The 14,850-nt window shown below is 39.0% G+C and overlaps 1 pseudogene; it reads right to left on the bottom strand.

The window, feature by feature from the left end:
• Positions 1 to 11,032: 11,032 nt before the first annotated feature.
• LOC147447630 (uncharacterized) lies at positions 11,033 to 11,778 on the bottom strand (annotated as a pseudogene).
• Between the last annotated feature and the right edge of the window lie 3,072 nt (positions 11,779 to 14,850).

Raw genomic sequence — 14,850 nt, forward strand, 5'->3', positions numbered from 1 at the left:
CTGGCAAGCGCAAGAAGTAGCAATGCAGACTGCAATATATATATCTGATGAATTTCTTGGTCTATAGATGATGCTTTGAAGACTAATGAGTGATGTATGTTGATGCCGATATTGATGCCGACCACCTCCTGCTTGCCAATCTACACAAGACGGGTTTCTTTGCGGCTGAAACCTATCTTTTGATATAGTGCTTAGAACGAGGTCCTGAGAGCATAAACAGCTTCTAAAGGGGGGTAAAACTCAAGGTCACCTGTGGAAATACTCCCAGAACGCTGAGTGTGAATTTCCAAGCTCCGGATCCAAAATCTTCCTGAAAAGTGCATGCGCGCGCAATTACGCAAAAACGCATTGAACCTTGCTTTGATACCAATTGAAGTCGCGGAGCAGAGCTTAGATCGACTCACACACACACACACACACACACACACACACACACACACACACACACACACACACACACACACACACACACACACACACACACACACACACACACACACACACACACATAGAGATACACAGACAGAGAGCTTACACAGTATGCAGATAATTCTTTGAAGGGTTATCTCCTAAATCTTATTTTCACAAAAGTATAAGTGAGTATATACAAAGAGTTAGTGATAAGCGAGTTAGGCGGACGGGTGGCCATTTTCGTATAAGAGGCCACTTGGGCTTTAATCCCAACAAACTTGTGGTTGAAGGCTTGTACTATGGCCAAGTGGATGGGAAATGTCATACATACAACCTTCTTGATCATAAACCACGAGTCATGATCTACTCTCACCTTGTAAGAGACATAAAATTTTTTATGGAGCCTATATCTGGACTCCAAAACATGTTTATGTTAAACAGTGAGGTCTATGAAAATGTATACAATAGTATGCCGTATGATGAAAATGGAGAAGAGGATGAGGGCATTTGACCCATCCCCACCTCTGCCATTTGGGAGATTGAGTAATTTGTACTAGGTCTTCCATTCAAGCTTGAGTAATTTGTCCTTTCCCTCCCTACCTCCACTATGTATGCACATCATATACTACACTGTTGTTGTCAATAATATAACATAATTTATAGCAACTTGAAAAACAGTGAGTTACAATCATCTTACAATGAGAAGACCACTGCCAAATTTGGAACTTACTAGTATTGGTCATTGTTACTTCTCGAGCTCACAAATTTTTTTTTTCCAAAACAAGGCTAACTCTACCATAAAATTTGTATAATCGACTTCCATGACATAGAATCACCCTACAATGAGAAGACCAATACCAAATTTGGTACTTAACAATACCAATACTTCAAGCCTTAAAAGATTCATTTGGTACTGTTATTAAAACTCTGTAGTGAGATGTTCAACACCAAATTTGGCACTACAAAATTTGGAAGTCTCCAATGCCAGTATCAAAAGCACCAAATTTTATACCGGTATATCTAACTTCCCCATGGGATTTTATATTTGCGACTTTTGTTTTTGAGCTTTTTTGCAATTGAAACATTATTTTTGAGCTTTTTAATGCTCACATTACATTAACAATATCTTCAAATCTACATTAAATTGTTCATTCCTTCAATCACTAAACAATCAAATCTAACATACATACATGTCTTTGCTTGTGGCAATGTAAGCTCATGCACATCTCTTATTGCCTGAAATATAGCTTTAGAAAATGCATCATTTCTAATTAACTTTGATTGAACATCATATTCTAAAGAATGCCAAACAACACGTCTACCATACTCTCAAACTCGGGGGAGGGGGGTGTCACTATAATAAAAAAAATACCTATCACATGGGTTCAACAATAGGACTATTTTATTTTATATTTTCTTACAGATTTACATACAAAAGGGTGTCGAAAAAATGATCTTGAGAAAATACTTATAGATTGAATAGGAAAAGAGTCCTTTTTATTGGTGAAAATTTCACAACTAAGGGGTTTTTTAAATAGTTCTGAACGCATGGGATATATAGGTTTTACATATAGTGACTTCCCCGAGCTCTCAAAATAACCTAGCAAATCAGCTCAAGAAACCTCAAAACAAAACTAGATCCCAAGTAGCAATATGATATGCATACCATACCACATACCAAACCTCCAATCAAATACCACCATGATGCCATGTCCAAGTCATGTGGCCATGATGTACATGAAACACACAAATCAAAACATCAAAATGAAATGTCTAGAGAGAGTCTCCTAAAGCAAGCAGGCTCTCCTATATCAACATATCAATGGTCCCCATGCCATTATGGACAAACAACTCTAGCTTTAGACACATGCAATGCCTCATATCGTCTACACTATCTCAGCTTAGACAACCACACCCTGCAAACACATCCAAACATAGTAACTCTTAGTAAATGTAGACAACCACCACCTAATGATATAAAGGTTGTGACTTCTAGTGTAGTATCATATCTAAATAGGAGCCAACTTGTAAAAAATCATTGAAATACTCTTGTGTGACATTTATCCCCTTTGCAATGGGCCAATGATTAGATTAGAGATGTTTGCTCTATATTGGCTATGTGTATGCTACAACATGATTGTAGAGCCAAAACCAATGTGTAGCTATCTTGTCCTTATAGAATCCAACCAAATATGTGAAACAACCAATCCAACATAGCAACTTTGCACAACGTTGCTGCAACTTTTTCTACTCTATCAATTTCCCTTCCCTAAAAATAGGGGTCAAAAGAAAATCCCAAACTTCACACAAGACTAGAGAATATTCAGACAATGATCTGTCTTTATTAATCTTATAGATTTCTCAAAATGCCTTTCCCACCTGCAAACGTCAACCATGCAAGTGTAATGTTCTTTGTATGATATAATGCCACATTTTCTCCTTATGCTATCAAAAATAATTTGGCTCTTATCTAGCACACCATAGAATCTACAATGCTTTGAGCACTCTAAGTAAAGTAACCATGGTTTGGGGAGTGCCCTACTACTACATCCAATAAAAACAATGCATCGCTTACTTAGGAATCCTTTATTGGGCATAATGCTTTGAGCACTCTACGTAAAGTAACCATGGTTTGGGGAGTGCCCTACTACTACATCCAATAAAAACAATGCATCGCTTACTTAGGAATCCTTTATTGGGCATATCCTCCTCTAAGAGGACTCCACGAGACTTCTCTAGCGAGACACGCTCAATTTGCATCCAGCCTAGAGCTCCCTTGTGACATCCATGTTGGGCATAGCCTACACTCAACGTATTCTGAGAGGTGACATTTTGCATGCAAAGTTGTGCTTTAATAGGGGCACCACCATACGCATACATGTCAGCCAAAGCATTTCCAAAGCACGACACATTTCACATATAGCCTTTGACTAGCAATCTCATCGTGAATTCTTCACCCATATGAAGATCTTAGATACAACCACATGATTTCAAGTTGCAAGAATAGGTGATTATATTTGGATAAAGCCCTTCAGTTGACAATTGATTTAAATAGCATAAAGATTTCCTGACATAGCCATGTAGCCCAACACCTTGTATCCTCTCTAGTATATCATCTCTTGCAAACAATGCATTGGTTGCAAGGGACAATACCCATCAAGGACCTTTTGTGCCTTATAAGGACACCACATTCTGCATATATATGGAACAAAATACCACCAAGAAGGACATCTTTCCACAATAGCCTAATTGTCTAATTGGAAAATCACACTCGAAATTGTCTAGAATGTCTATCATTTTCACTCACTTTGAATTAGTACACATAAAGGACACCATCATCTATACACCTATGTATATATATGTGGTGAGATGAGAATAGAATCAAAAGTATATCATCTAAAGCTTCAATTCTCGATATAGAGAAAAAATTGGAAGTGTAAAGAAGAAGATGTTCCACCCATGCCTATCAAGAGGCACCCCCCTACATGTGCTGCCTTTGAACCTCTCAATTCATATTGGCCTTACTGACTACTCCTCCTTGACTACTCTTGACAAAGCTGATGCTCTTCACCCTCAATTTTTTCAATTGCATACACGACATTGCCTATATCATCGACTTCCATTGCCCCTTTGGAATCAAGCCCATGTGAAGATGCATTGCCCGTTACAATAGTACCATGATCAACTCTTGATTTGATTGCAGGTAGCCTTGGAAGCCCTCAAAACACTCACCAACTCTAGCGTTCACAACCTGCATGATTTCTACTCACTTCCTTGGATTAGTAGAGGCTGCTCTACCAACTTGTTTCTTTATCCTTGGCTCACACCCCTTCCTCTCTTATAATTGTTGATGGCACTCCACAATCCCAATGACCATTCTCCAGCCCAATATGGTACCAGAGTCTCTCTTCAAGCTGATCCCATCGATTTCCTCCCTTTCTCTAAGTTTGGCCAGTTTGGCCGCCCATGCCATGCACTTGCAAATTTCCCTGTCTTGATGACCCGCACCCGCGTAATAGCCTAATCGGCTCCAACATCAATGTGGTTGCCCATGCCTTTGCCCTCTCTCGGTCGACTAGTTGTCGATTTCAATCCGCCATATGTTCAACTATGTAAAACTACCGTACCATGACAAAGGAATTCATGGCTTGCAACTCTAGTATGTTTGCAGAGGGAGCCCTCCCTTGAGTTTCTTTTTAAAGGAAACGCCGCCCACAAGTGAACATGGACTAGCATCTCACAAGTAAACATGGACTAGTAGATGTTGGGAGGAAACATTATCATGCCATTGCATTTATTAGTCCACAATTATCAATAGAGAACTACTTTAGTTGATTCACATTGACATATGGCTCTACAAAAACGCTAGAAATTTTTGTCCAAAGTTGAATGCCATTTTCAAGAATGGATTTAATGTGAAATATTTAATTAACAATCATAAATGACAACACTCCACCCAAAGGTCAAAGACCAAGAGCAAGCTGCCAACAAAGTGGCCATCCGAGGCATATTTCACATGGTCATGGGGGAAGGATATCAATGGTTGAGAGTGTGAGAGCTTGGGTAAGGTTTAACTTGAGACAAAATATAAATTTGAGTTAGCTCTCCTCCTCTCCACCCTCCAAACTTGATGGAGACCAGTGCTCTAACCTATTCACCTATGTGTGCTTTGTGGTATATGTGGGAGCACCTTTATGTGATAAATGCGGACCGATGTAAGTTCAACAAACTTAGTAATCTCAAGGTTAGGAGCTATGTTAAAATACGAGGCAACAAATCTGCATCCGTGTGTTTGCATGCAGCTACCAAAAGCATGCCTGCTCTCTCACCATGCCTGTGTCACTTAGAGAGGAGGCATGGTCGCCCCGATCAAACAAAATAGCCATCATCCACGTGTGCGCGAACAATGGGAAGTCTCCAACCCCCCCTTTTTTGGCCTAAGGCCCATGTATAGAGATGGTAAAACTCTAGAATAGAAGATATGAGGGCGTCAATTTTGGGGCATGCAAGGTCGTGTGGTGTGATGCCTTTGGCTCCACTTACTTGTCCTTTGCAGCTAATGGACTCAATTTCCACTCTCCCCAACCCCGTTCGAAGTGACCATGTCTTCCACAACATTTCATAGGCTCCAGCAACAAAGTGTGGCACATCCAAATAAAAAGAGGGGGACTGGAGTCCCCCTCATCGGATAGCGACGGGCTCTAGCCCCCCCCCCCCCCCCTTTCTTTGTTCCAAACGCGTGAACGAAGTAGCTGGTTGTGCTTGGTACTGCCTGGCTTGACATGTATGCCAAATGTGGTGGGCATGACGAGGTTCATGATTTTTTCAGCAAGCATTTTATTTTTTGTACATATACATGGCTCAAAAGAAATGTTGAAAAGCAACAAGCTTCAAAAAGCCTAAAAATTGTGTGCAACATTTCATAGGCTGAAGCAACTAGAACGAACCAGGTGGTCATGCTTGGTACTTTCTGGGTGAACATGTATGCCAAATGTGGCGGGCGTGAGGAGGTTCATGCACTTTGGAAGACACTATTTCTCTTAAAAGGTAGTGTCAAAAAACGCTAGAGAAAGCAGCACTCCAGGCCAATCATCCACTCTGTGCAAGCACAGAGCAGGTTCCTGTCTAATGTCTTGGCTTGCTACCCTCAAGCTAGGCAATCACCACCAAGTACCCATGGCCTGTGTTTTCAAATATGATCCTCTCTGCCTCCTGGCTGGTGTTGTTCCACATATGATGATTATGTTGAGCATGAAGTAGGAGTGAAGGATCATGGTGATGCATGGTGTGCCCTTTATCTTGCTTCTATTGAGTCCAAGGACACATAGCCCATTTCCAATTTTCTTTAGAGGTGGAACCCAGTTAGAAGGAGCAACCTTTTTCTTGTCTACATAAGCTCGTTTGGAAATGGTACTCTCCATCGCTAACTCACATATCTATTTCCTCAACACTTAGCCAATTAATGTAATTTCATAGTCTCTTTGGTTGTTTATACACCACCCATGGGTGCCAATTCTTGCATATATTTGGAACTTAAAATAATAACACGTGTAGCCAAGATTGGGCACAAAGCTTACACATAGATTGGATTTACAATAAACATCTATATTTTTCTTTTATCAAGGAGGAAGATTTTAGCACCAAGGAGCTGCAAGATGATTGGTTGATCGGCATGTGGCCAAAGAAGGATATCCGAGATGCCTACCCAACAAGGTGCACTAGATCGGCATGTGGCCAAAGAAGGATATCCGAGATGCCTACCCAACAAGGTGCACTAGATCGGCATGTGTTGGCAGAAGATCAGTGTGTGTGAAAGAAGGGCACGTTTTGGTGTGTAAAGCTCTAGGGCTTGGCGTGCAATTTCATTCGCCCACGTCATGTGAGGGAATTGGGCTCCCAATAGTGTGTAAACAGCCTTTGTGTATACCAAACTTGTTGTACTACAACAAAGCAAGGATTTTCATGATTTTTTGTTCAATAAAATTTTCCGAAGTGTCTGCATTTTATTGAAGCAAACTTGACTCTTAGTAGCTAATTATTATGATGTGAATTATCAAGACGGGATAATCAAGATGATCACAGAGCTCACAATAGGCCATGGATACAAGCTGTTGGAAGAGTTGTCAACTATCAAAATTATTGTGCTCAAGCTTTATAAAGGGGAGAGGACAATGCTTGAATGAGCTGCACATCTTGGTGATTCTAGTCAATGGAAAGGCCTCTTTGAGGAGGCTACCTACAAGAAGGTAACTAAGGACAAAGTGTCAATGGCGATGGAGGGATCGATCCAGTCGTTGTGATACAAGAGGATGGCACAACTAGGGGAAGATTTGTGGCATGGATTGTGATCCATGACTACAAGTATTTGTTATATTGATCCAATTCAGGTCCAATCAAAGATAAGAATATTCTCAAGGTACATAGCGTAGATGCAGACAATGCATGCTCTGCTACCCACAATCACTATTGCCACCCGCCTTTGTTCTTGTTTAGCTTGCATAGCAATCAACTTTGTGGACCATCTAATGGATGGCTAGATTCTTTGCTTTCTCCTTGCAAAAGATATTGTCCAATGGCATGAATCATGATTTCTCTCTCTCTCTCTCTCTCTCTCTCTCTCTCTCTCTAAGAGAGAGAATACTCCAAAGGAGAGAAAGGGCTAAGAAATATCATCATTGAAAAATTGCATGCTGTCTTAACTAATTCATAAAGAATACTTGTACTCTTTTCATTGCTGATAGGTTGAAGGTATGCATGATCATGATTTTCACATTTTATTGCTCAAAATGTCCTCCCATAAGATTTGAAATCTCAAAATAAACCCTCCATTTTCATTTTTTTATAGCAAACCAGAGCTTTTGCGGATCTTTCCCTATTTTCATATCCAAGAGATGGAATCTTTAACAAGTTACTCATTAAGGGCTTGTTATGCTTTCAACATCTCCCACACTGATGCATTCTAAGAGACCTCATTTTAGATATGACATTTTTTTCTATGAGAAGCCTTTGACAAACAACCTACCATAAATTAATTTTTCCATGTTGTTGACTTGTGTCTTGCAAAATAATTCATGCCCCTAAGTTGCAAGCACATGTGAAGGCCTTTGGTGGTAGAGAGGCACTTCCTTTTGCATCAGATGAAAGCTAGCTCATGCGATGTTGTCTTCCATTTTCATGCCATTAGCTTCACATCCATCAGTCATGAGAGTGTAGTGCTCTTTATTTAGTGCACGAAATATTTGTTTTCCCTCATTTTATTGAAACACATCCACTAGAACTTAGTTACTTTATGGATTGAGCACATTGAAAAAAGTGATCACACTCAATGGAAGGGCTTTGTGTTGCATTTGCATAATCTAATGTAGAAGTTTCTCATGCCATGCTAATATTTGAAGATATCTTTAGTGTAATACAAGCATTAAAAAGCTCAAAAATAATGTTTCAATTGAAAAATCTAAAAATGAAAGCTCGCAAACATAAAATCCTGGACCTTGCGTTTATGTTGAGGAAAACACGTAAAAGACACCCTATTGTGTAGAGCACCTATCTGGAAAAAAAGTGGTCTTAAGCTATACTTCAAAAGAGTCATCTTTTATGTATGAGAAAAAAAATTGCATCTCTCTGCACCTTGAACTCTTTTTGTATTCCCCTCTTGTTAGATGTGTGCTTTAAGGCTCATACATTGCCAAATGTTTAAGCTTAAATTTGAGACTTTGCAAAATTTATGTATGCTTTTTGGTATCTATCGTACATGTGTAATGTATACTTGTTGATTAATTATTTTGAGCCGTTAAAAAAGGCTCTAAATTCATTGCCAAAAAGCTCAAAAAAATGATTTTGATTGCAAAAGCTTGAAATTAGAAGCGCGCTAAAAAAAAAACACTCACTTCTCCAACCCATAATATTTTTTTTCTCCAAAATAAAATTTCTTCTACAGTCACCCTGTAGTGAGATGACCAGCACCAAATTTGGTACTTTACAAACCGAATTTGGTAGATGCCAATGCGAATATCAAAAGCACCAAATATTTGTAATGGTATACCTAAATTCCCCAGCCCATAATATTATTTTTTGTCCAAAATAAGCTATCTTCAACAATCACCCTGTAGTGAGATGAACATCACCCAATTTGGTACTTTACAATACCAAATTTGGTAGTTGACAATGCCAGTATCACAAGCACCAAATTTTGTACCGGTATACCTAACTTCCCCAACCCATAATATTGTTTTTTTCCCAAAATAAGCTATCTTCAACAATCACTTGGTAGTGAGATGAACACCACCCAATTTGGTACTTTACAGTACCAAATTTGGTAGTTGCCAATGCCAGTATTACAAGCACCAAATTTTGTACTGGTGTACCTAGCTTCCTCAGCCCCTAATATTGTTCTTTTCCAAAATAAGCTCTCTCCAAAATAATCTTTCTTCTACAATCACCCCATAGTGAGATGAGAAGCACCAAATTTGGTATACAGTACCGAATTCACCAGTACCAAATCCTAAAAGTTGTCAGTGTCACCCTCAGTACCAAAGGCTTCAAATTTGATACTGGTAATTATAATTTCCCATGCCCACAATGGTAAATTTTTCCAAAAAAAAGCTATGCCATAAAATTTATACAATGGAGCTTCCATGAGTTACAATCACCATATAATGAGAAGACCAATACCAAATTTGGTACTTACCAGTACCAAATCCAAAGATCAAGACAAAATGACCACATAAGCATATTGTAAGAAAAATGACTAATGGACAATAGTGGATTTTCATTTTCACATAAAGAGGAATACATAGCAGACTGCACCAAGAAAATTTTCTTTCTTTGTTCCACAAATCATGGGTTGACACGGGGGTCAAAGTGATAAGCGTATCCCTCTCGTTGAATGAAATAATCAACAACGAGAGGGCTAACATTGTCTATATGTTGTTAGGTAGGGAGCAGAAATCCAGCCCTCCATCCATGGCTTGACCAAGTCCGTGAAATACAAGGGATAATATGGATCAAGGTAACAAGGCTCATATGACCAAATGGCCAGATAGTTCTCATAGTCATTTCTAAGAGACTTATATCTACAGTAATCTACAAGTATGGTAGTGTTGGCATTATACAATGGGTGTTTTTTCCACACTAATCTTAGCAGCTTCAGGAAGATAGGCTTATCACCAACATCCCCTGGCACACACGGGAAATCAAGGATGTTGGGTAGCACATCTCACAATCTTCTTGGTTGAATACATCTATAAGAGTACGTGAAGGTTAAGAAGAATTAATGACAGTACACATTGTAATCAGCATGAGTCAAGAAGAGGGTCAAACAAATACCTTTGACCACTCATTTACTAGGATAGTATGGTAGGCATGTTCTTTGAAAGTGCATTCGATTTTCTCTTCTACAACAAGACCATATCATAATATATGCTTGCCTGGACAACACTGAAATAGTTCTTATTGAAAAATTTTGGGTATGTTACAACAACCTATAATCTTTGCTTTTGAGATTATAACCCAAAAATTTCTTTCACAACCTTATCATCCAGTCTTTTCCATTTCTACTTAGGCATCGAAGCATAAGCAAAACAACCAAACACATGCAAGTGTTGAATGACTGGATTATTGTCATCCGATACCCATATGGAGTGATATAAGACAACACTTTAGTGGGACACGCGTTCGCTCTACATTCAGCCTGACTGCACACCATAACTCTCGACCCAGACAATATACAAATGGTCTCATCTCTGCTGGGAGGTGTAAAAACTGCATCTTTGATGGTGATTGGTTGTAGCTCTTTAAAGCACACCATTCGCATCAAATACAATCAACCACCTGCCTATAGCCATAACTTCTTTTGCAGCTCTGTGTCAGCTGATTTTTCCTTTAGCCACCATGAACCAATTTCTACAGTGCCATTAATATTTTGGGTCACTTAGCACACAATGAAGACCCTACAACAACTTACTTACAGGGTCAATTCAGAGATCAAAGGGTCAAAGTCTACCACAAGAGAGCACAATATAAGAAGGAAAATGTAACTTGTACTTAAAACATATGGTAATAAAATATAATCTCAGCGCGTTACATCAAGACACAAACTATCAATTACAAGGGTAGGCATAAGCTAAAGTTTGCAAGCATGGGACTTGTTGGCACGTCCATGGACTCGCTTTCTTCCTACTGCAGACAACAAGTCCGGCAAGGTGAAATCACCTGGGGATGTCAGCATCACACCGGCCACCTTTTTTGAATCAGTAGCATCCACGTCCACATGAATCGGATTAGTCACCTCATCCTAAACTTTTTCCTTGTTTACATCTTTCTTAGCAGTTTCACCGTTAGCACCACCCTCACTACTATCCACTTTCTTAACGCCATTGGCTGCTCCCTCGCCATTCTCTTCAATAGCACCGTGCCCTACCACTGCCTCAGCTACATTTAGTAGCACCTCGTCAATTGCACCCTGTCATCGAACTTGGTTGCTCGTCCTGTGTCTTGTCGATGTCCATTGAAGAGGCCTCAACAGTATTCATTCCAACACTATCCTGGCCTTCAACAACCTCCCTCTTGTCCATAGTTGTATCCACCCCTTGGCTTTCACCCTTTGTGTACACATCCTGTCCCTACCCTTTCTCCTTCCTCCAACCAGATTCCAAGTCCGTGAGGACGTCTTGAACCCATTCCATAGTGGCAAGGTCCTCCACATCCTTAACAGGAACCTTTGCTAGTCCAGGCCCATACAACATCAAAATTCAAAAGTAGAAAGCCTCAACGTATTGAAAATAGTGCCAACTTACCCTTTACAGTATAATGCCCACTATTATACACTTTTTCCACTGCAATGCCTGCCACTAGTGTGCAAAAGTGCATTGATGTAGATAGGGTGGTATTGATGTCTGCACTCTAACATGAAGCTACCCACAACATACTCCACCTCTATATACTCCCCGCATGCAGCATACATGCCAAACACATGGATTGTTTTGTCAATATCTACAAAGGGTGGTATGGGGAAGAGGGTAAATCTATTTCCCTGCTTCACTTCCTTGAGCATCCCATTCAAAAATTGGAAATGGACCTGTCCCTCCTTGCAAGAGGCCTCTAGCTTGTCATGTTGTGTCTGTTACACAACAAAAGAAAAATAATCAATCTCACAAAACACACCATGCACTAGACATTGCACACAAAATATCAATCATTGCACCAGTAGTACCCATGCATATTTGGACTTGCTACCTAGATTCGGAACCACTAAGACTACTAAGCAAAGTACCAAGGCAGTAACTAGGCAATAGTACAATAAGTAGCTAGAGATAGTGCCAAAAATAGTAGCAGGTAGGAGGTAAAGACCACCCTAAGGGAAGGTACCAAGACTAAACAATTGTCACTATGCCAAGGAAGTACCAAGGCAGTCCAATCCTACAATGATAAGGTCCAAGGCACTACCAAAACAAAGCAAAGAACCAAAATCACCTACAAAAACTACCAAAAACTGTACCTAAGAGTCCAAGGGTACTGTATGCACCAAAGAGATTGACATACAAAGGCATCTTCTAGTCAAAGGTAGATTTGGTACTATAATAGGGAAGCATCAACGCAATACCATCCTAGATGTATAAGTACCCAGGCACTTTCAAGACAAAGTAAACATACCAAAGCTAGCTAGAAGCAATACCAAATATAGTTGGAGGTAGTACCTATAAATCCCAAAGATACCATGAAAAAGTACCCGAGACAACCCTACATTCATTAAAAGTACCAAATAGTATTGTATGCACCACATTAGGTGAAAAAAAGACCCAAAAAGGGTTGTGTAAGGAATTGGTTAACTTACTAATTAGCAGAGCCATTGATGATCAAAACGGCTCTGAATTTTGACCATTTTGGTTATTTGAAAGCATATCTACGCAATTTAAAGCGTATCTAGGTACATATCTCTAAATATTAAAAAAGATATCATTTTCTTCACAATCCTTTGCGGCTCACCTCGAAATTTGTTCTCATTTACTTCACTTGGCGGTAAATAGTTGTTTCCACTCTTGAATCACTCAATTTCTCTTTTTTCTCTCTAACCTTTCATGATATTTCTCTCTTTTTTTCTGATGCTGAAAGCTTTGCTACTACGTTATCTCCATTATAATTTTTGTGTGTTCATTACTTACAATGAGTAATACATCTTACATTAATGATAACCGCAAGTTTCACCTGAACATTAAGCTAAGCCAAGAATATGCTACTACGCGGAGTGTCTATCAAAGACGAGTTACAACTACAAATGAGCACAAAAACTTTGCAACAAGGGGAAGGAACACATTGATCTATGGATAGATGGCTTGTATCCATCGGATCCAAGCACTGAAAGGTAACCATCTTTTTACACACCTCATGATTTGATGCTATTTGTTGGAGATGTGGTTGATGGATTATTAGGATATAGTTCTAGGCTATCTCATTTACACATTGATCATACACATTACATTCAATATCTCAAAAATGCTTTGTCTTCGAATGCAACAAGAACTTTAGAACTTGAAAACCAAATAGCGTCTCCAAAACAAGAAAATCATCAGCTTCAGACTTTAAAAGAAACTCCAATAGGATTAAGAGCACAAGTAAAACGAATGAGAGATCTAGTAAACATAATAGAAGATTTTGGGCAAAGAAAAAAAAGGTTAAAGATTACTAGAGAACATGTGACCAGCCTTTTAGGATTTGATATGTCCAATGTTCAAGAAAGGGTGAGATTTTTGAATGAGGTAATGAACAAGAGTGACATTTTGAAACTTCCCAAAATTTGAACCCAAAAGAAATTGGTATTTCAAAATTTACTGAAAGATATGGGTTTATTGGTCTAACCTTCTCAAATGCAAGAAGTTTGTGACACAGTGGGGATGAGTATAGGGCCATCTCTAAAACCTGGTTTAAGTTCCTAAAGTATTACAAGATTAAAGCTTTTGGATTTCCTAGGCCTCACAATGTTGGGAAAGTAAGGACTCTATTAAACAAAGAATTACATGTACATTTTGGAGAGAACTATCATATAGAAGGAACGATGCCATACAAAAAACAGAAGAAAAAATCTTCTTTTGAGTATAATGTTTTAAATAACATTTGGATGAGTATAAAAAAAGTTCAATCTGCTATGGTGAGATACTATAACATGCAAGAAGTAGATTATGAAAGAAAACTTATCTTTGTTATAAAATTGGATGAAGCTCAAATTTGTAAATGTCAAAAAATGGAAAGAGTATCTATATCCCTAATGAATAGAGCATTAGATTATAGCCAGGGTAATCTTGATTCCCCATCCCACAAAACTCAATAAAAAATGGAGCTTTGGTGGATTGGAGCAGCTCAAATACCAGTAGAAAATCATGATACATTGAAATGGCTCTTTTGCAGATCGATATCCCTTATGTTATACAGGACCCAAAATGTAGGTGGACGACTCCGTGTAGCTGGCATGGGTGACTTCATTGTAGAATGTCACTTGAGTGCCGACCTAAAGACATTGAATTGCATGTTTGGTGTATGTGGAGGTGGCAATACCAAGTATCCATGTCTCTATTGCATGGCAAGCACTAGAATAAAAGTTTGGCTTGCAGAACACGAGGTTGGAAAACCACCATCGACGAGAAATAGTGTGAACGTCATCGACTATGCATCATCTCAAGATGTTTCAATGGGTGGAGCAAAAGCCAAAATATTTTTGAGCAACCATGACAACAAACAAGTCAACGCTATGTGGAAATGGATCTTTGTGTAATAACAACCAATGTCAAAAGTAGACCAGATGTAGTCAACAAACGCATGGAAGTGTGGAAGAAGCTTGATAATTTTTTGAAATTTTTGAGACAACAAGTTAGCTCTACTACTTATGTAGATGACTTTAATAAGACAATAACGCTTTTAATAATTGCTATCACAAATGCTTGGGGAGCA

The sequence above is a fragment of the Adiantum capillus-veneris genome, chromosome 11 (assembly GCF_014529385.1).
Source record: "Adiantum capillus-veneris isolate H3 chromosome 11, ASM1452938v2, whole genome shotgun sequence".
NCBI classification, from domain to species: Eukaryota; Viridiplantae; Streptophyta; class Polypodiopsida; order Polypodiales; family Pteridaceae; genus Adiantum; species Adiantum capillus-veneris.